Here is a 22,393-nt window from a genome sequence, read left to right as displayed (position 1 = left end):
GGATCACAGCCGACCCTTTTCACCCTGGACATGGACTATTTGAGCCAATCCCCTCAGGCAGGAGACTACAGTCCATCCGGGCCAGAACCTCCCGCCACAAGAACAGTTTCTTTCCCTTTACCGTTATGAACTGCTACAACACCTGTCAACCACCACTCACTGCACTATTCACTTTCTCAACTACATCTGTAAATTTAACTGTACATTTCGTATACATACTAAGTCTATTTCTATCTTATAGTCAATTTAATGCATTTGATTTAATGCATGTCTTATTTGATTTGATGTATCTTGCTTTTATTATTGTTCATTGTTCGAATTTGTAGCATACTGTGTACATACCGAAGTTTATTTTTTACCTTATTTTATTAGTAAATTATTAATTCATGCATGCCATATTTGACTCTTTAGATGTTATTATTATTTCATATCAATTGTTTTATGTTGCACCTTAACGCCGAGAAAAGTTCTTATATTTGTGAACTGTGTTCAATGAAAAAGGCAATAATCCTTTTCTGATTCACATTCTGATACTGAGTCACCAAAGCAAGTTCCTAGCCTGTGAATTGTGTTCACTGACAATGGCAATAAACCTTTTCTGATTTTTTGCAGCTTTTTATTGTCTTAAAGAAGTAACTGAACTGAACTGAACTGAGAGGTAACACTTTATTGTAATTGGTTAAATCGGCAGACATAAACTAATTTATTGGAGGAAGGAGTGGGAAAGTATCACAGTTATTAGCGTATTAAACCAAAAATAACCAAATTACAATGTAAAAATCTTCTCACAGGGTCATATCTCATTATAACATCCAGCCTAACAATGTCTGTTTCAAAAGTGACAGGGACACAAAGTTTCCGAGTTTAAACCCAAAAGGCAAAAACATGCCTGAACCATGTTTAGTTTGACTGACCATACCCTGGACTTGAGTGAGAACTTCTGAACTCTTAAAGTGACTTTTGACACCAAAAGTTTCATAAATCTTCACACATTTCTCATGGAAAAAAATAATTTGAGTGTCCTTTGGTGAGAATATAGTTATAAAAACTTCACAGAGCCATTAGCGCTCTAAATATCTTTGGATGATTTCAAATTCTCTTTTGATGTGAATCCATTGGTTCTGCCATAGATATGTCTCAAACTTCCCCTTTGACCCTATTCATGCGAAGGCCTTGAAATGCTCTTCAAAAGGTTTGTTACCCTGCAGAGGTCAGTAGGCTATTACGTATGGCTGACTCACATTTTTCCAAATCAGCAGACTTTTGGTCTAGAAATAACAGGTCAAACCAATGAATTTAATGAACTCTCCCAGACACAAAGGATGCCTCTTGCCATTTGAACTCCAATAAAGGGATATGGGCAGGTCAGCCAGCCCTTTCAAGGGGTTTGTACACAACTGTGACAGAATGCAGTTGCTGAGTGTCCAAACTGACAAGTTGTTCAAAGTGCCAGGGATGTCAGAGATAGTGCCTTCATCCACACAGCCCTCTTTGTTCTCCATTTTGTGTCTGTTACTCTTTCATGGACACTGTCGAAAACACAAAAGCCAGAATGCAAAGCGTCTTTTTCAGTCCTCTCCTTGGCTCATTTCTCTCGACTGAGTCTGATGCTGCGGCCGACATGAGGGAGACTTTATTGTGGGAAAACAAAGCGCAATTACACCGAGAACAACTTCTGATGCGTTGCACAGCTCCTCCTTGCTTTTCACACATGCACTTTTGTGATCCTCCCTCATTCACTTTTTATCCACATTTTCTCCCTGAGTTTGTGCATCTGATGCTATTCATTGACTGGTCGGGAGTAAACAGTTTGTTAGGTACAGATTCCAGAAGCGAGAACACCTTTTATTTCACTTTTGTCAGAATAAATCTACTCAAATGTGCCAGCTCTGTGCAGCTGCCAAACGTTCATGGATGGTTGAGAAAAAACATCTTTAAGCATATGGTATCTGTGTATTGGGTTAATTGAATCAATTGGCAGTCCATGGGAAACCACAGAGGGGGGTAAGGGTTAGAGAGAAGAGAGGTCAGAGAGTTAGAGAAGCTGGGACGGGGGGGTAGCGCCCCACTAGAAACTCATGGAGCCATTACTTACTCATTTTCAGCTCAGCAGTGCATGATCAGGGCACTTTCAGTGGGTCTATCTCAACAGCAGGATATGTATGAGCCTGTTGACAGCAGTCTGAAGGTTTAAAGAAAGCTCGGACTGAGAGCGGAGTTCCTTAAACTTTATGGTTTTCTCATTAATGGCCTCCTGCCGCTTCACCCATTTCCTCCCCTTTCAGCTCACATTAGCTTCCTTTCATGAGTCACTATTGTTTTCAAATTGTTTTGATTTCATTGAGTGAAAGTGAAAACTTTCAATGATAATACAAACACTGTGTTTAGAGAAACTGATGGAGTTGACTCTCTTCTCTTTTCAACTTAATGAAGGTTTTCCCAGGCTTCAGGCAGTTTCCTGGGAGAGGAAAGCACCTGAAGGACACTGGATTCAAAATATAGCACATATTTGCAGTTAACTGATTTTCACAATGCATTCGGCTATCTTGTTACTCTCTTGTGCATATAAAGATTTATAGTTTTGTTTTTTCAAGATTGAGTTTCGCGTCTCATCTATTGACCTCTGTGGCAATTTGCAAACTATTGATAGGTTGAGCAAATATACGAAAGTCTCACTCTACACTTTTTTCTCATGAGATGCAGCATAAAGCAGTGAAAGAGAGGCTCATGCAAAGTCTATATGAGCATATATGTGCTCCATGAGCTGCCGGGTCACTGCCCATCACACAGGGCCCTTCAGTTTCTGCAGATGCAGCCTATTGAGGGGGCGACACGCGGCAGGATGCTGCTAGACCCAGTTACTATTTCCCCATTACCATAGAAACTGACACAGTGGCTTTAAGCAAGGCCAGACCCGGGGTCCACTGACACCAACGTTCACACTTTTGGACCCCAAAAAACCCCAAATGGCTCTCTGTGTTTCGAAGAATGCCCATTTGTGGGCAGTTGACGAACAAAGTGAGTAGCAGCATAATGGTATGACAAGCCGTCTGTGTCTACATATTGAGTCAGAAAAATAAAGAGGCTTCTTTTGTGCGATACATAATACACAAATGATGGGAAACGGCTTCTTTAAAGCTTTCAAAGAGAGAGAGAGAGCAGTTTAAGCTAACATTGATTTGTTAAGTAGTATTATTAGGTTGCATGTTAATCATCTTACCTAATAAATGTCCACTGTTTGATATAGAGTGTTTTGGGAGCATTTAGATAATTGTTTAGATTTTGTCTTGTCTGTGTTTGCATCTATTAAATTGTTACTTTTTTCTGTCTCACTCTCCCTGGGCAAAGTAAACATACCTGTGTCGTTGAGTAAAAACCATAAACAGCAGATGTATGTAAATGCCTGAACATTTGCTCATGCTTAACGGATTCATGTATAACGTATCTATTACATGGTGCTAAGAGTGCTTTGTGGAAGGTATAGGCAGCGAGGTCAGAGTTCAGCATTGATCGTGTGGCAGGTGCAGCTCACGCCAGGCCCCTCGACTCTCCCACCTCTTCACGCTGCTCAGCCACAGAAAGACGAGTGTAAATGAGTGCTCTCCAAAGCCATCACCTGCTCCCTCCTCCACGCGACAGGCCCCTAACTCAGACAGACAGAGGTGTCGAACCAGCACGGCCCAGCGACTCCACTGGACCTAATGAGACACAAAAGAAACGCCTGGAGAACTACTCTAATACATTGAAAATCTATTCATTATTTTATGCATATGGCCCAATTTTTTTTAACACAACTTAAGTCTTGGCTGTGATGTTTTAGAATTATTCTATTTCTCTATTTTACATCTTCAATATACAAAATCATCATACAATCAAACTAACTTTCCAACAAACAATAAAGTTCTGGTATAGATTAGGTTTTAGTGTATTGAGTTAACAGGCTTTTGTATTTTATCTATTTATGAACAAAGAGCAATTTTCAATATTGCACATAGCTTGCTTTTAACTTTATGTTTTTACTTTGGTTGATAACTTTTTTACTTTGGTTTATTTATGCTTCATTATATCAAATTCAATATATTCCAAATATTTGATGCAGTTCAGTTTTTCTGACAATTTAACTGTTGGAATCAATTCATGTATTTATATTTCCTGTTTTGTCATTTTGATATTTAGCCAGTGCATATTTGCATATCATCACCCTTTCCAGAATTATTATAAATAAAAGCATAATAAAAAAAGTCGATAGTGTATGTCTTTTAGCTTCAACATTCAAATTAAATGTTAATTAGCAAAAACAGAACAATTTTAAATGTCTTACGCTTTACTCTTTGTATAGCTTTGTTTTCAAACGCCAAATCTTTTTTAGTTCAATATGAATAATATTCCATCTCTTCTTGGGCAAATCCCTCAACTATACAGTAATGTTATAAGATGATATCCAAAAGAAAAACAATGTGGCAATTTTTCGAAAAGGAGATATCAATTTTTGCAAATTAACTCAAATGAAGCTCAATTGTTGTGATATTGAAGTCAATCAGCTGCATGGAGTATATTGGGAGTATATGGATAAGGCTGTATTTATAGGTGCTCCTCCCAGCCTCCCAGAGCTCTGCTCTTTTGTGCCTGTTGAGTGAATGTATCCTCCTGCAGAAGGCCAGAGGAATGTGTCTCTTCAGTCCTGGTGTGATGGATGGCCCCTTGTTTTTCACTCCTCCGCCCCTCCCTCTGAATCCCTCTTTCTCTGCCCGAGCCTTTGACGCTTTCATCACATCCTTTTCTTCTACACTAATAAAAGTCAGTGATTCTTCATCGGGCCTTGTGCAGATCTGAGGCCTGTGTTATTCCTCATCAGGAGCGTGTCACACATCACCATTCACACACTCCCAGCGCGGGCACACACACCGAGCAGGTGGAGATACACCATCAATGAATTATGGAAATCCAGCATCAAGCATGTCCCTAAAATTTAATTAAAGGCTTGCTTTTGGGCGTTTAGCACTTTTCTACGACCATTTAGTCACAGGAGGAAAATACAGCTGCACGCACACATTGTTTATTTAAAATCATTATTCTATCATAATTTATAACTTCTTTTATTATTCAAAATTATTTTTAATAGAAGGCAATTGTAGCCATTTCATAAAAACTAGCTAACATATATTTTAAGGTTTCACAAAAGAAAACTAGACTTAGAAATTGATGGTCACGCTTTGGTACAGACTTTCAAGATCAGCTATGAGCCAGGAGCCAGAATAACTCAATAAACAAATCAATAGTTGGTTTTGTATTTACATTTTATGTTGTATTGTATGTTGTGTATTTTTTGTGTGTTTTTCTAAAATTGCATTTTCAGTTTAATGTTATGGCATCAAACAGAGCTTTACATACAACTGATCGGCATTTCCTCGCCTCTCCTCCACTTCTTTATTTTCTGCCTGTTTGCTGCGCATCATCCACAGATAATTTATACTTATCAGTTAATTTCCTCTCCTGGGCCTTGTAGAAAGCAAATATGTCCGTATTTAAAAAGTATTACTCAACAGAGGGTTGCATAAGGAGCTCCAAACTCTATACAAATGACTCATAGACTCAGATAAACGAGTATCCTCTGTGGTCCAGCACTCAACGACATCCGCACGCATGTAGAAGCTAAAAGCATCACTTACAGGAATATAAGTGGCTCATTTTATTTTCACATTAACATTCAGATAAACAAGTTGGTATATATGTCAAAGGGGAAAAAATAATACATGAGACATAATTATGAGGTAATCATTGCCCCATATGCAAGTTATTTTGAAGCATATGCAGTAATTACAAAAATAAAGTATCTAGCAGGATGCTGGGCTGAAACAATGTACACACAAACAGGCAAAGCAAAGTACAGTTTCAGGGTAAAATAAACGCCTTATGAGTCTAGCAGTACACACCAGGAAAGTGTGTCAGCCTGAGAATTGAACCCACAGCTGCTGGAAAGCAACAATACTAACTACTTTTCATTAACATATATTGAGAGTCTAACATGTTAGATATATTGAAAGTTTGGCTAATCAATTAAATCCTTCAGACATTTTTGTGTGTGTGAAATCCAATTAGCAAGAAATAGTACACGTTGCAACACAATACACATTAAGGAGGTGTTTTATACGAAACTATAATGTTTAAGATTAATGCAGATTGATACATATTGATAGTTATGAAAATTGTATAGCATTTATAAGGCTTCTTCAAATTATTTATTAACTGCTGTTAAAAGTTAATTTAATCATAATTTAATGTTTTGTGATTTCATGTTTTAAAATCTTTATTTTTCTCTGTCTAATATAGTTTTGGGTGTGTGTGTTTTTCTTAATTATACAATATGTATTTTATTTTTGGGGGTAATTGATGTGAGCAATAATTATACATACTTTAGATTTTATTCCACAGTCCAAGCAATATATTTTGGCCTTTACGAAAATAATCAAATTTATAGGGGTCACAATTCAAAAAGTACACTTATACTAAAACGAAGAATGATTTAGAACTATTTAGAGAGACACAAAAAAGTCACTAAAATTAATCTATTGATTATAATTATTGCATTTATTGCATGTGTCATGTGTAACTTCAGAAGGATGAACATACAATATTCACTGTAGAAGTGCCCAATATTAAAATCATTGTTCTTGATTTGAGATAACTTTAATCATTGTATTTTATTGGGTTTCATTTTCTTATGTGTTTGTTGATGTTTGTGGTTGAAAGGGGCCAATTAACAAGGCTAGGTCTGTTTAGGACAAAGCCGATTATTTTGCCATTCCTCTTTTGCACGTGTTCAATGTTTACGACTGTTTATTCGTTCAAAGAAGAACCAAAGGGCTCTCTCATCAGTCCCGGGATAACCTCTTCACGGTCAGAAAAAACGTTCCAGGCATTAAACATAAAAGGGAAAAAGGGCAGTAATGAATTTAGAGGAAAATGGACATTAATGGTATTAGCATTACTCATGTTCCATATAACAAATTATTGGAAATTTGACAAGCACACCAAATTATCTCCTCATGGCTGCCGGGAGTGTGCTTAAGTCCTCTCTACCTGCCGAGGAAAGACAATTTCTGCTCATTTGACTATTTTTAACAATAGAGCCGACCCATTAAGACAAATTAATGTCATTATCAAGTCTCTATGAAAATGACAAATACCAGCGTTTGGAGCAGCTTTAGAGGCTATTGACAATAATGAAATTCGCTGTACAGGTACTGAAAAGAAACACTCCAAGTAATTATTTTCTAGTAGCTTGTTTGTCTGCCATCCGTTCATTTGCTTTCAGCTCAATTATCTGACTCTGTGAGCATGTGGAGGCGCATAGTGCTCGGCGGCCCACGGAGCCAGGGCTCTAATTGGGCAATTACCGTTGTGTTTCAGGGCTTTTAGCTGCACTGGAGAGTGGAGGGAGGCCGCGACGAGCAGGAGAACCAGGAGGACCTGCCGCACATATCCCAACTACACATGCACTACACTGATTCCACGCAAACAAAAGCCATTGTCATTACACACACAATACGCAGATGAAGCCTAACGGGCAACACTAACGGGAGTGACAGAAATGCTTTCACTGATGTGTGTGTATTTGCTTAGGGACATCCACAAACAGTAGTTTTCCATTTTAACAGATCATGGACATAACACGGACTATAAATATCTGAGAGCTCTCATGCTGTCACCTGCAGCGTTCAGGTCAGGGTCAAGGTGAAGTTAGTGCTTTGGAGAACAAGCTGAACAGTGCAGCTATTTGCACATGCAAAGGGAGATCTAAACAAAATGTCCACATTCAAATAATATCTTCACAAAGATCTGTGCTGCATCTTCCTCTAGATCTTGCCCAAAACATGCAGGTAGGTAGGTAAAATCCTTCCGCTATGATAGTTCTGACCTAGCCTAGCTCAAAGATCTGGAGATGGGTCCCCTAGTGGCATTGGAGGATGGGTCAAATGCAGAAGAGAAATTTCTCAATGGAGACAATAAAGTGTACCTTAACCTGTACCATAAACTTATCAGAATATAAACTTTCCAAAATTACTGTATTTGAAAATGCAAAAAGTTATTGAGCAAAAAACACAAATGGTTACAAAAACACATGGTGTGAAGGTTCCTGTACTGCTCACGGGGATAGTGGTTGTTTAGAGACTCAGCTCCTCCGTAAAGGGTATTAATATAACCACAAATCGATCACAGCTGATTACAACTGGAAGGAACAGATAAAAGACAGATAGACTATTTGTGGTTGTGCGTTGACCTATCTGTGCGGCCTTATGCAGAGATGTATATTTCTTGTCTGTCCCTCCAGTACAAACTGACTGGGGGAAGTGAGCCTTCTGTTATGCTGCTCCCACAGCTTGGAGCACCCATCCTTCAATGCTGCTGGGGAAACCCGTCAGGAGCAGTGGTTGCTGCAGTGCCTGCTTAAGCTCAGCTCGGTCAAGACCTCAGATGAGGATTTTACCTATAGTGCATGTTTTGGGTTGATGGGGGAAATTCTACAAGAAATTAAAAGAATAAGAACTGAAATTAATTACATCAATTAATTACGTCACAATAAAAAAGGGGGGAGGCGTTTTTTCTTTTCTTTTTTTCAAACAAGCAATGATTTATGAAAGCACAGCCAAATTTTCTAACTTCTTTGCTTGGAAACTTTTTCAAATAAATAAATAATCATGCTAACCTAGCTGGCTCACACCAGATGTGTTTTACATTTATCAATCTGGAAAGGCTCTAAGGCAATCGGAACAACACTACACATTAATTGGTAAAGTATTTTCAAGCTTATAATTTATTAGCTAAATTATTGGCTTGGAAACTTTAAAAAAAATAAAAATAAATAAAGAATCATGCAAACCTGAATCACACCAGATGAGTATCACTATGAATTGAGTTCTATACATTTATTAATCTGTAAAGGCTTACTGAAAGCGATTGGAACATTTAAAAACATTACTTAATGTTAATTGGTCAAAGTGTCACAATACCGGAAAAAGCTAAAAAAAAAAAAAAGAAATCTACTTTTTAATCCAGTTGAAAGAAAAGCCGAGACAGCTTTCCTCTCCACAAATGCAGAAAGTCTAAGTGCACATTAAAAAAATAAAATAATAATAATAATCTGTATTTCTACGAAAATAGGCTAAAGTGTGTCCGTCAGCATTGCCATGTTTGTTTTGGTTCATTTGGCCGCTTTACCTTAACTTCAACTACAATCCTGCCCTGTGATTGGTCCATTCTCTGCACCAATTGCAACAGTGAGAAATTCATAAGAATAATGTCATAAAAACCAAACAAGACCAAAAAATGTCAGGAGATAACAAAGGTAAAATACCTTTAATGATAGACACAACCTACCTGTCATGACGAAGGAGCAGAGAGAAACAAAAGAGGGGGAAAAAAGGAGAAAAACTGAAATAACTCAGAAATACAAAATAGAATTATGCAACTAAATAATAACAAGTAACAAGGGAGTGATGGGGTCACTTCAGCCCTAAAAGAAACACTTACTCTTCTACTTTTATTAACATTCATCTGAGCATTAAAATAAGCACAGATTCCTCAGTTGTAAAGAAGCTATTTTTAAAAAAATCTTCATTTACCAATGTGCATTACATTATTGTTGTATGTTGCACCTTAATGCCAAAGCAAGTTCCTAGTCTCTGAATTCTGTTCACTGACAATGGCAATAAACCCCTTTCTGATTCTGATTATTTCTCAATGTACTATTGCTTAAGTTAATGAAAGCTGAATAGCAGACAATTACTCACATACAATACATTGTTCCTCAAAGTCAAGGCCGAAGTTGTGAATGCACACTCCTATAAAACTGGAAACACACCAATAGAGCTCTTGAAGTTGTCATCACGCTTTTCTGGCATGTACCACCAATCCTTACAAGTTCCCTTACAAAAAACAGAGAATAAAAGTGGGTCCTAAGACAAGACTTAAAAGTGTATGGGCCGTTCGGACGTGGGGAGATAAATGGTTCCAGAGTTTGGGGCAGACCACAGAAAACGCCCTGTCCCCCCTGGTTTCAAATCTCACCTTCGGCACCACAAGCTGGCGCTGGCTCTCGGACCACAACATGAAAGCTGGTGAGTACATTTGGATTAGGCCAGAGATGTACTATATTTTGGGGCCAGTCCATTCAAAGCTTTAAACACAAACAATAAAATATTATAAATTCAAAAACAAGCTGAATTCGAATACTAAAATGTTTTACAGAATAAAAATAGTTAAGTTAAAAACCTCAAATGATCAACGTCAGCATTTCCTTGTTTTCAAATGTAATAATCAATATTGATGCCAAGGTTGGTGACAGACAGTTTCATTTGCTAAGTGGGCCCATCAGTGTTGCCAAACAATAAGATTTCCGATGGGCCAACCAAGCCTTGATGTCACTAAAGCACTCAAGCAGTGTCTGTGGGGACGCAGCAAGCTTCCTGGTAGGTAAATCTGGCATAGCATAAAAATAATAATGAATGTCATGTTTTTGAAAATCAAGTCAAGTGGGAGAATGTACAGAGCAAAAAGAATAGGTGGGAGAATTGAACCATGGGGGACTTCACAATAAAGAGAAGGAAGGGGAAGATGAGGTGGAGTCCCCCAGTCTGATTGAGCAGGAACTCCTACTCAAGTAAGACCTAAAGCACAGTACTTCCCCCCGGACACCAACACCAGTTTTACAAGAGACTTAAAGAGTTGTACGGTCAACTGGATCAAAAGCAGCTGTCAGCTGGCAGAATCACTGTTAAAAACCTTTAAAAGTTTGTAATGACTTGTTTTAAGGTTTTAAAGGGTGACTTTGTGCCATGAAGCGCTTTAAATCTGATAAGAAGATGTCTAAAGTCTAAAGTACGTGCTTTTAAAAACGACTGCAGCTGCAAGGACGCATTTTTCAAGAATTTTGGCGAAAAAGGGACTTTGGCGAAAGGCAAAACCAAGGAACTACACCAGACACAAGACTACTGTTGATAATTCCCTGGATATGGGCCAATAGTTGTCCACACTTCTTTGGATCGTGGTGGGACTGTGGAATTTGGGTTGGAAGAGGCTTTGAGTTCACTAACAACTTCAGAAAGACATGCTAAAGATACTGGCTCAAAATCAAAAGACAAAGTTGGTGGTGGGTTGAACAGGGAATGTTGGCCCTTATTTATTTTTATTTGGTTTGGCCCGTGGGACAGTATAGCGTTAAATGGGGATATGGGGAAGGACATTGTTATAAACTGTCAAGAGCCGGACACAAACTCACGTGGAGTGCACATGTGCTATCCACTTGGCCACCGAGCACCGAGCCCCTAAACTAAGTACACCACAAGGCCACACATTATATCTCCCTGTTGTGGGCCATTGTTCTGAGTCATTATTATATGTAGATAGAGCAGTGTTTTTACTCCTACAAGAACGAATGTGAAATAGTAAAGATGGATTAGCTCATGTGCCTGGCCATATCAACTCGACAGGACATCGGCCACAGCGTTGTGCACCAAACAACAATGACCATGACATTTGGATAGGAAAATGTATACTTTTTTATTTATTTAAATTTGTAAAATTATAATAAAACAAAATTGAATGATTATAGTGATGCTCGGGTTTCTTTTGACCCTGGGGTGGTCTAAAAACATTATTATTTCATTGCGGGGCGGATTCTAAAATTGCACATCCGCCCCCACAGATGCATCTTTGCATTTCTGTTAATTTGAGGCAAATTGTAATAAAATGTGCATAATTTTGCAGCTTAAACTTATTCAGACTGACTCAAAACCAAAAATTAAAATGAAACTAAATTGCATTTCAATACTCAACCTTTTTTTTTTAAAAAGGTTTGAACAATAGATTCTGTGATGCGGTGCGGGTCAGAGAACACCAAAATTGCCTACTATCTTATAGGAGAAATTGTGGCTGTCAGGTTGCTTAGACTATTGTAACAGTTTGTTTTCCTGTCTAAACAAGAAGGAGCTCTCTCGTCTGCAGCTGGTCCAGAACGCTGCAGCGAGGATCTTGACTCGCACAAATAGAAGGGCCCACATTTCACCCATTCTTAAAGCCCTTCACTGGCTGCCAGTCTCCCACCGAATAATGTTTAAGATTCTAGTCCTGACTTTTAGAGCTTTGCATGGTCAGGTCCCTCTGTACATCAGCGATCTGATCAAACCATACACTCCCCCTCGCTCACTGAGGTCTTTGGATCAGAAACTGCTTTGATTCCTCGCACTCGTTTTGACCAGAGGAGACACATCCTTCCAGGCTGTTGCCCCCAGACTCTGGAATGATCTTCCGCTCTCCCTACGGTCACTGGACTCTGTTGTTGCTTTTAAGGGTCAGCTTAAAACCTTTTTATTCAGTCGAGCCTTTTAATTACAGTTGCTTTAGGGACTGATTTGACTGCATATTGTTGCATGTGTATTGCTCACTGTAAGTTCTTTGTGTTTTTATTGTTTTGTTCTGTGTTTTTGTGAAGCACTTTGTGACTTCTGACTGTGAAAGGTGCTATACAAATAAATGTTACTTACTTACTTGATGAGTTTTGGGATTGTCTGACAGTACATCAATATTGGACTGAAATTAATAAAGCACTAAGAATGATTTGAACTAGTAACATCACACTTGACTTTAAACGAGTTGTGGGACATATGCAATGGAAACAATACATGGATACCTTGTGTATGTATTTTTGGGACCAGGAAAAACATTTGTGTGGATGACACAGAAGGAATCAGTTGTCAAGGGCTGAACTAAAAGTAGAATGGATATTTTTTAAATACTTTTATATTAATATATTCATATTTTATTTGAAAATTAATTTGACATATGATCATTGGTATAAGTGGAACAAATATGAGAAGCAGCATGTGCCACACCTTATCGAAATGATTCTTACAGATCAGTTGCACTTGTTTTGTGTTCCCTCTTTGTCTTGTTCTGTGTTTACATTTTTTTATTTCTCAAAAACAAAAATAAAATAATTTAAAAAACGAATGAACAAATACAAGGAACTTTTTCTCCATCCTCAATAATATCATGTCCTTGCTACAAAATGTAATGACAAATGACAATATGAAATTACTAAATTTAATAAGCAAGACACCACAGTTTATGGGTGAGTGTTTCCCTGCTGCCTTGAAGGTAGAAAAGCATTATATAAATGTGACGATTTGTCATTTTATTTACCACAGTGCCAATGGGGCAAGGTCACGCTCTTTTCATCATCATCAGCTGCACCATTATTTATCTGTTCATTTAGGGTCAAGGTTCCTGTATCTCAGGAACTATGGGCCGAAGGGAACATCATGGACAACAGCCAGTTAATCACAGAGCTCAGAGATACACACAGACAGGCAAACAATCACAATTTTTCACTATTGGCAATTTAATATTTGGTGTCAGGTGTCCGCTAGAGTAAGAATCATGATAGTTTAGCTTTACTGCCAGGTTTCTATTTGTCATTGTATGTTTTGATTGAATGTTTAAGAATACCCAGAATAGTCCAAAATTCCTATAAAACTTTAGTATTCATATTCAAACAATAGTTTATGTCTCTCCAAACCCACGCCATCTGAACTAAAGTTACACGTTGTGACATTTAAAGTTTGTACAAATTTGTTTTGTGAGATTCTCAAAGTTAAACCTGTCTCGGCTCGTTTGCTGTCTGACTCTCTGCAGACGCTCATTATGTTGATATGACAGCAAGCATTAATGTGCAAAAACAAAAGTAATTTCTCCACTTTACACCTGTGAAAGAAAAGTTGGCAGGAAAATGACTGGTGACCCCCCTCTCCCCAGCTGCCTCCCTCCCTCCCTTTAGCACGCTGTTACGTGCTCCTGGATCATGCAGCTTGTGTTAATTAAACCCTCTTTCAGATAATTTTCTTGCTCAAGTGGCCTTAGTGCAGCACCCATTAGTCAGAAAGCTCTGTTATCTGAATTTCCAAATGTAGCTCAACATTTATTAAAGTGAAATTCATCCAGTAATTGCCCGCCTCAGTATGGCCCGCGGCTGCCTCTTTACCTCTGAGGCTACATGCTCAGAGACACCTCCAACTATTTACCACATGACGTGGTAATTAGACCCCGCCGACCCGTGCCGCTAAGAGCCCCATAATTGTGTTAATAAAAAAATTAACAGCAGCAGCATGAGGATCATTATGTAAAAATACCTTCTAATGAAGCATTAGCTTTGATTCTATTTGGATTAAAAACCGCTATAGGTATTTAAAGGTTACAATGTCTGTACATCACATAACTCTATCTTGAATATAGAGCAGCTAATTTGGCATAAAGAAGAAAGAGTGGTAGACATGGTAAGAATCATCTTATATTAAAGTTCAAAAACAGGTACATCACCTAAAAATGTATAATGAAAAAAAATACTAAATATTTATACTGTCACTGTCATTTTCATTCATTCCTAGTCCATACAGCATAATTTATGTGAAAAAAGTCAATAATTAAATATACTTGAACCTAAATAAACAAATGTTTCTAAATAAAACATATTTTTTATTAAATGTTTTCATTAAACTACTACTAATAATAATAATATAAATAATAAATAATAAATAAATACATATTTTGTTTGAATGGACGGTTGTCAATTTTTTTATCCAAGAATAAGTTCTCAAGAATAAGTCATATTAGCCTGTTTCTTTCTGTTCAGATAAACCCACAGTTTAGTGGCCAAAACCAGTCAAATACAGTACATACAGTGACACCCTCTGGCTTCTTTAGGCAACTGCAGCATATTTATAATTCTGTTTCAGTACTACTATCATTGTGAATTGTCCTAATATCTTATTATGTGAATTCCCAGCAAAATATGAGGCTATTCAAAATGTGCAGATTATTGAATTTATATACACTTAAAGTTGTGATTCTCTACAAAACTAACATACACATTTAGACCCATGGTAATCTCTCGCTTTTACAACACTAAGCTGGTGAAGGCTGGTTAAATCCTGTTGACTGCATGACCACCTGAACCACTCTCTGAGGCTCTAAGGCTAATGTTGAGGAGATTGTGGTTCTCAAGGCTGACTCCAGCAGAGACTCTAAACTCAAGCTGGGCCGGTCAGAACAGCTCACTTGTTTGGCCTGGCCACTCCAACCACAACTGGGACAAAGCAGAGATTTCCAAAGGATTTTAGCTTTTGGGAATCAGTATTAAGCTTGATTAGGTTGGTTATGGTTAGGTCAGACATGCAACGCAACATCATTTGAGACTTTTCCGAGGAAGGCAGGAGAGTGAAAATAAAGGTCTTAGAAAAATAATGTGTATTGACTGAGGGAGTTCAGATCACATATCGGAGTACGAAGGATTTATCTGTCTTAACTCTGTTGTTTCTACATGAGAGAAAGGTAAAATACATTTGTTCTAAAAATGTCCTCAAATGTGTAAAAATATTCTCCCTTTATCAAATTTCACTATTGTTAGAAAATGTATATTGCAAAGTAATTTTCATAGTCTCTTTTTGCAGTTTTTCAAAGATTTGTATTGATGATACACTTAATCGATGACATTTTAATTGTGCATAAATCCAAAACAATAGATTTATTTATTTTCACTTTGGTTACCAAAACCCCTGATATATAAACTGCATATATTAGGCTCTAATAAAGACTGTATTTTTAGTCTATAAGAGATCATGTAGTGAGTAATTAACATCAGCTAAAATAATTAGAACTTAAGAATTAAAAGCTGGTACAACCGTATTTTAGTAGAAATAAGCCTTTAAATGTGTTATTGAGCATTAGTTCCTCCTCATATAGTTGCTTCTAAATATCCCCTTTCTGTGTGTCTTTGTTGAGTTAAAACTGCAGTATTCACGCTTTAGTCTGTTAGGTTAAAGCGCTGAATGGAGCAGGGCCACAGCTTCATCATTACGCCGCGGCCTGTGTACAGCAGGACTGCCACAAGCGTCGACAACCATTCACATCCAGAACATAAACACCACGCCAGGGCCAGAGTCTGCTGAAAAGATACTGGTCTGTGGTGGATCCAACGAAGCACAGTTCAAATCCTAATTAGGAAATGGCCTTTCGCATCCTGAATACTCTTTAGGGCATCTATTTATATCCAATCAGTCAACCATGCACAATTATCCACCTGCTATGTCCAAATAGTTCGTGTTTTTGTCCGGACTCTTCCTAAAAAAATTTAAATAGGCATGCATCAAAGTAGATTGTTTGGAGGCTGGTAAATGTGAATGGGTAGTTGATATACACAAAATGTCTAAATGTTGTCTGGAAAATGTTTACTGGAAAAAGTATCGCGTTACGAAGCTGCAAAATGTAGTACTTAAATCTAGTTTCTAGAGTTTGAGACTATGGCAGTAACAATCTCAAACCTCAATGTCAGTAATCATCAAATGTATCTAATGTTATGATATTTATTGCAATATTTTTTGTCAGACTAACAGAATTGTAGATTTCCTTTTCATATGCCTTGACAAGACTGACAAGACCTTGACAACTATCATTTCATTGAGAAGCCTGCACTGAAATGGTTTGAAATTATCGAGAGACTTTTGATACAATTTCACAATATTTCTGTTATTGTTACATTCCTACTTGAGCCCAGCAAAAATGTGATCTTAAGAGTACTTTAGTCTCTAAGATGGCATCACATGTGTAAATAAGTTGAAATATGCAACTAAAAATAAGTTTTTTTTCAACACATGAATTTTCCACTTCACTAAATATATAAAATTGGTATTAATTTCATTTAACGGCAGGCAAAGCCATCGATAGCATTATAGTTTCTCGCTTGCAGACGGCAGGCAGGTGACGGCGCTTGACTAAAACATCAGAACTCTGAGCGAAGGTTAAAGCCACAGAATAAAGCACAGATTAGCCTCTCTTTGACACCACAGCTTTAAACATATTTACCTTTTGTGGTGCATCTGACTGTAAAATCTTTTTATCGTTCTTTCTATAGACTAATGGACCTGAGGGTATCTTTGAGTGCAGCAAAACATCACTTTATGGAGTTTTGGAGTTTTGCAGTGTGGCCAGCATCCAGCCAGATGCCATTACAGTCACTACATTTTTATAAACAAACATACAGTTTCTAAATGTTTGGACAAACAAGTTAATCTGAAGACAATAGCCACTTTATTCAAGCTTCTAAAGGGGCTTTGAAGGCTTGGCCCAGAGAACTATTCTGTCAGGGCCTCAGTCTCAGTAAATGCCTACAAAGGACCACACTGAATGGATGGGGAGTTCGGGGGAATAATAGAAAAGCAAATGTTGAGAAATGAGAGCTTAGAAGACTAGCAAATTTATAGACTCCGCACGGATTTTATTAATGCAATTCCCGGGAGAGAGGGCGTCGACAAAGGCCTGAGGAGAGGGCTACCGGCGGAGGTCAAATTGTGTCAACCTGAGTTAGGTCCAGATGAGCGCACCGGGACTGACCTGTAGCTCGCAGCAGCCAGCGCTCAGCTCCTTGAAGTATCACATCTCCAGTCGCCCATGAGCCAGTGGCCGACAGCCTCCCATTCGACCAGCCGGAGGAAATCGGCTGCATTTGTAGAAAACTGCAGCTTTGTGATCTGCAACAAATTAGACCATTGATAGGCTGTGAACAATGACAAGAATTCGAGGCTTTGAGGATATTTTAATGACTCACCGCTTCTCGCATCAAACCAAACTTCACATATTAACTACGTCAAAGAGTGAAGACTGGCTAGTTTATTTTTGAGCAAATATACCAATATAATCAACAAGTAGTAAAGGTGAAAATTAAAGTCTTCATGAGTTGTTGTAATCCCACTTATTTCTCTATGAAATATGAGAGCCTGTGACTATGTAATATGGACAAGCTAGCAATATTAGAACACTTTGTTAGTACATTTCGTCTATCTTTTGTCTAAAAGTAATTCAGTACTATTTAACTATTTTAAACAGCAACAAGTCTAAATGCATTTAGCCACGCTCATTTTATATATGAGCACACATCCCTCTAGTGGTGAAAACTGAAAAGTGAGGTCACTACTCCAGTAAAAATTTAATCAATCGCTTCATTTTTCTTCAATTTGTCAATGATGTATCTCCTACCACCAGTGCTGTAAGAAAATTTCAAACTTTTACTTTATTTGTAGAATTTATGCTGTTACTCGGCGAAAGGTTACTCAGTTACAAGAACAATAGTGCTGCCAAATATGTACTTAAGTCAAATTTAAATTAAAGCGTGAAAAATAATAAGCAGAAGTAGTTTTTAATTTAGCTAATTAGAATTAGAAGTACTAGTGCATGTTTCAAAATCTACTCAAGAAAGCACAATTCCCAAGAAAATCTAATCAATTACATTGACTTGAGTCTTTGCAATTAGTTACTTTCCACCCCTGCCAAATACAATATACTTTAACTATAGTTATGCAAAAGATGTATTTATTATTTTAAAGAGAATGTATGTTTTATTAAATTCAAACTGTGTAAAATGTTTTGTAGTTTGGACTCAAATGTAACTACTATTCACTACTATTCATGTCTTCATATTTAAAGATAATTTTTAACTAATCAAAGTAATTTCTAAATAATTTACAACTCTATTCTTTGTGTGCCCTGAGGTCCTCACGTGCCTCTGAGAACGGATGTTTGCACTTTCTAGCCTCGTCTGCTCTCGGAGATGTGCTCCTTTCTTCGTACCACCCAACACACGATGAGATTCCTTGGCGCACACAGTCACACAGGCTTTTAGACACTCATTAGCTCTTACTAATACAATAAGTGTCACCTTCCATTTCATGGTGCAGAGTGGGATATCCAGGATTGGAAACCCACCAAATCTGCTCACAAGGGCTGCCACCCCCTCATGCATCATATTGTCTTTCCATTACAATGTTGGATTGTTTGCCCATTGCTTGTTTACAACGTATGAAGCGAAACAATATACCTAACTCAAATGATAGTTTAGTCCAGTGATATTTTAAACAATTGTGACCATTATCATCATGAAGGTAGACCAACATGGTGATGTCACACGTTTACTCTGCAGTGAATGCTCTTGTTAAGGAGGCAGCAGCTGTTTAAAGATGCGCTATGCCCCGCCTGGTTCAAGCCTGTTGTCTCGCATAAAGACAGCACATGCAGAGTGGTAAAAAAATCTTAATTAAGACTGCTAATTCTCCATGGTGTCGCCCGACCAAGGCTGTGTGCTCACGTGAAAAGCTCTGGATCCCAGCGTGAGAGGCGATGCTGTTCTATAAGACCTGTCATTTTTCTATCTTTCGCACAGTTGGAAACCAAGCAAATTTATCAACGGACTCTGCAGTTTGTGTGTGAACATGTGAAATGATTCTGTGCATATTGATTTTTTTGATCAGTAAATGTTTTAACCTCTTAGAGTAAGGCATGAAATAAGAAATATAATGTCTATGCGTATTTATATGTATATTTATTTCACAAAAAGAAGTAAGATGTCTTGTGACAATAAGGGCATGCTCTAACGAGTGGTCACAGAAACCTATAGGATTTTAATTGGCTCTTGACACTATGGTAATCCCAAAGGTTACTGTATGGGCCTAATGATTGTAAAGAATCCCCTCATTATCATGCCTATTGCTGCGGTAACAGTGCACTGTATCACTACAAGACTAAAGAATTGACAAGTGTTTCTCAATGTAAGGCTAAGGGGTTTTGTATGTGGGCCTATGGTTAGAGCAGTTCCCTCTGTGAGGTGGCAAAGGCCATGTGGTCCTCCGCTTGTAGCAGATGCCCCGGAGACGACTGGAGACAGATGAGTCCAAAACAAGCGTGACATGTGTTAAACAGACAAAGCCCTGCAACACTGACGTTTGACAAGACGATGGGCGTATGTAATTATTATGGCCTCCACTTAAGCAAGCAGGAAATATTCAGTGCTGCATATGGACATGAAAGATATACATACATAAGCCTGGGCAGATTCCTCTCTGATGAACATGTTAATTGTCAACTAACTAGTGTCAGACTCAGAAGTTTATATTTCAAGAGTTCTACTGCGTCTCTGGCTCAGGTAAGGATTTGATTTTTCTACTGTTGTGAATATTCTTGTCTGAATTCAGAAAGTAAAGTACTCTGCTTTAGGCACTTGTACTCATCTAGGTAGACTCGCAGACCTTCGACCTTGGTCCTTCCTACTTGACAAAGGTACCAGTGATGGTGAAGTTCGGTCTAGGGAGGAACATGCCAAGGAGGTGCCCCCCTATGGCCCTGAAGACCCCCTCCCTCAGCCTCCAGAACCATTTGGACCACAGGGAACGGGTTAATCACATTAGAGGCCCAGAAGAGAGATGGGAAGTAGACAGTACCGTGACAGCCGGGGTAGCACTGGCACGACTAATCCCGTTAGGCCAAGGAAAAAGGGGGACGCCATCGCGCCTACGAGGCTGGGAAAGAAAACACATTTTCCCAGGAATGAGTTCACCTGTATGGTAACTCAGAGAAGTTGGACTGCTGATGCCTATTAGCAGAAACAATTGCACTTGGCACGAACTAGTGTTTTTAATGCTGGGCACAACTCCATTGTCAGTGGGGCTTCATAAAACAATAGGCAGCAGACAGTGGCATCGCATGAGATCCTCTTTCATGCCATGATAAGAAAGCTCTTTTAAGTTGCTGCTCTTAGTCGGCTCAACAGTGAGAAGATGGGAGGGGACCTGGGGGGTGCTGTAAGAATGATAAAGCTTACTTCATCCACCATTGTAACTGCACCCGAGTGCAACCTTCTTGTAAACCTTTGCGGGCAGGATAAGAATAGGATGCACTCTATAAAAATATATCCTGCTGGGTAATCCGGCAGATGGCCGCATCATAAGACACTCAAGCTCCTCTGGCCACAGCAGCAGTAACAGGAGCAGTCCGGACCCCTCTCTCTACCGGGACATGGAGCCGTGATACTTAACTCCCCTTAGTAACGCTGGGAAACAGAGCCGTCAGTTTAAATCCATCAACTTTCTCCTTAATCCCACACACTATTTTATTTTCCCCATTTTCTTTTTTTTGTATCTTCCCTTTTGTTGAGGGGATTAAGCCAAGTGGTAAAACAGTGATTTAATGATCTTTCCATGGCTATATGCACAACTTATACCATGAGACAAACAAGCTGAGGCATTCTAAGAGTCACCCCCTCAAAAGGCGCTCCTCAGGAACTGAGGAGCTTTTGATACGGCCTTAATCTTTCCCACTGACGTGTGATGTGCTGCCGCTGCTATGGGAAAGTTTAAGGTTCAGGACTTTGTATAGAGTCATTGTGAAGGAGACCCAAGTAAAACGGTTGGTTAATACTTAATGCTCAATTGTTAACTGCTTAGTGTAGATTTGATTGCAATGCATTGTTTTTATTTACCAGAATAACTAACACACAATTCATTTCAAATGTTAATTTCAGAAAAATAAGTTAAATACTGTATATGGCCATTGCTCCATTACTTACACTTACACTTGCATAATACTGTTACTAATAAAACCCACATTGGAATATCAGAGTAAAATTTTTGACGTATTGACTCTTTTCTGCTTTTCTCACTGATAATTTGACTACAACAGGGAAACTACATTGAGACAGAAAATGGGGATGGAAATAATAGGTAAAACAAACTGCTGCAGACAGAATTTAATATACTTCACTGTAAAAGTGGACTAAATTGTCGCCAAGACAAGTGAAATAGTCTTTGTGACATATTTGGCAAAATCACATCACTTTCCTCTGACAATTTCTGACAATTTCATGATTATGCACAAAGGTCTCTGGCACATACCTTGACTTGTGCTGCTGCTCATATTCACTCATATCCCTCGCTCTCCGTCTGCGGGTCTAAATGGTAAAACAAAATGTGTTAATGCACGGTACTTTTATGCAAAACAACTACATTGAATATAATTACAATAACAATACAGTACATGATCCTAATAGCCTGCTTTTTTTGAAAACCTTTCATAAAAAACAAAAGGCCCGTGACACAGCTCAGCGTTTACGAGATAGGTACACTATCAGTGAGTAATAACAGGCGCAGCATTGGCAGTCGCCTGTATTATGGAGTGACACTAGAAAGCCATAATACAAGGACAAATATCTGAGGGACTGAACACAATGGATGGCAGGGCTGTTAGTGTTTTGCTGGCTGTGCTGTAAGTGGGAATAAGCTAGCGGTTGGCCATATTTGGTGAAACAGCGGGGTCAATGATGGCGATAATGGGGAGGTAAGTACTGTATTGGGGTTAATACTTACGAGTCTGCCAAGGGATTATGGCATTGTCCAAAACAGAGGAGCCCACAGGGAAATACTGCACTTCCAAACAGCCAAAAGTACATCGAGATGGGATTATCGCCATTAACAAACACTCCAAAAGATGTTAATCAATATGCGCATGTACTTTATCATGG

At 38.4% G+C, this 22,393-nt stretch overlaps 1 long non-coding RNA gene across 1 annotated transcript; it reads right to left on the bottom strand.

Annotated features, from left to right (window-relative positions):
• Positions 1–3,401: 3,401 nt before the first annotated feature.
• LOC140360347 (uncharacterized) lies at positions 3,402–21,807 on the bottom strand. Its single transcript, XR_011926911.1, has 3 exons — positions 21,768–21,807; positions 17,443–17,579; positions 3,402–3,698 (listed from the first exon to the last, which is right to left on the bottom strand). It is a non-coding gene; the product is annotated as an uncharacterized lncRNA (long non-coding RNA).
• Positions 21,808–22,393: the final 586 nt, after the last annotated feature.

The sequence above is a fragment of the Eucyclogobius newberryi genome, unplaced genomic scaffold (assembly GCF_026437365.1).
Source record: "Eucyclogobius newberryi isolate DKJ021-1_F unplaced genomic scaffold, fEucNew1.0.hap1 SCAF_15, whole genome shotgun sequence".
NCBI classification, from domain to species: Eukaryota; Metazoa; Chordata; class Actinopteri; order Gobiiformes; family Gobiidae; genus Eucyclogobius; species Eucyclogobius newberryi.
This window is presented reverse-complemented; position numbering and strand designations above follow the sequence as displayed.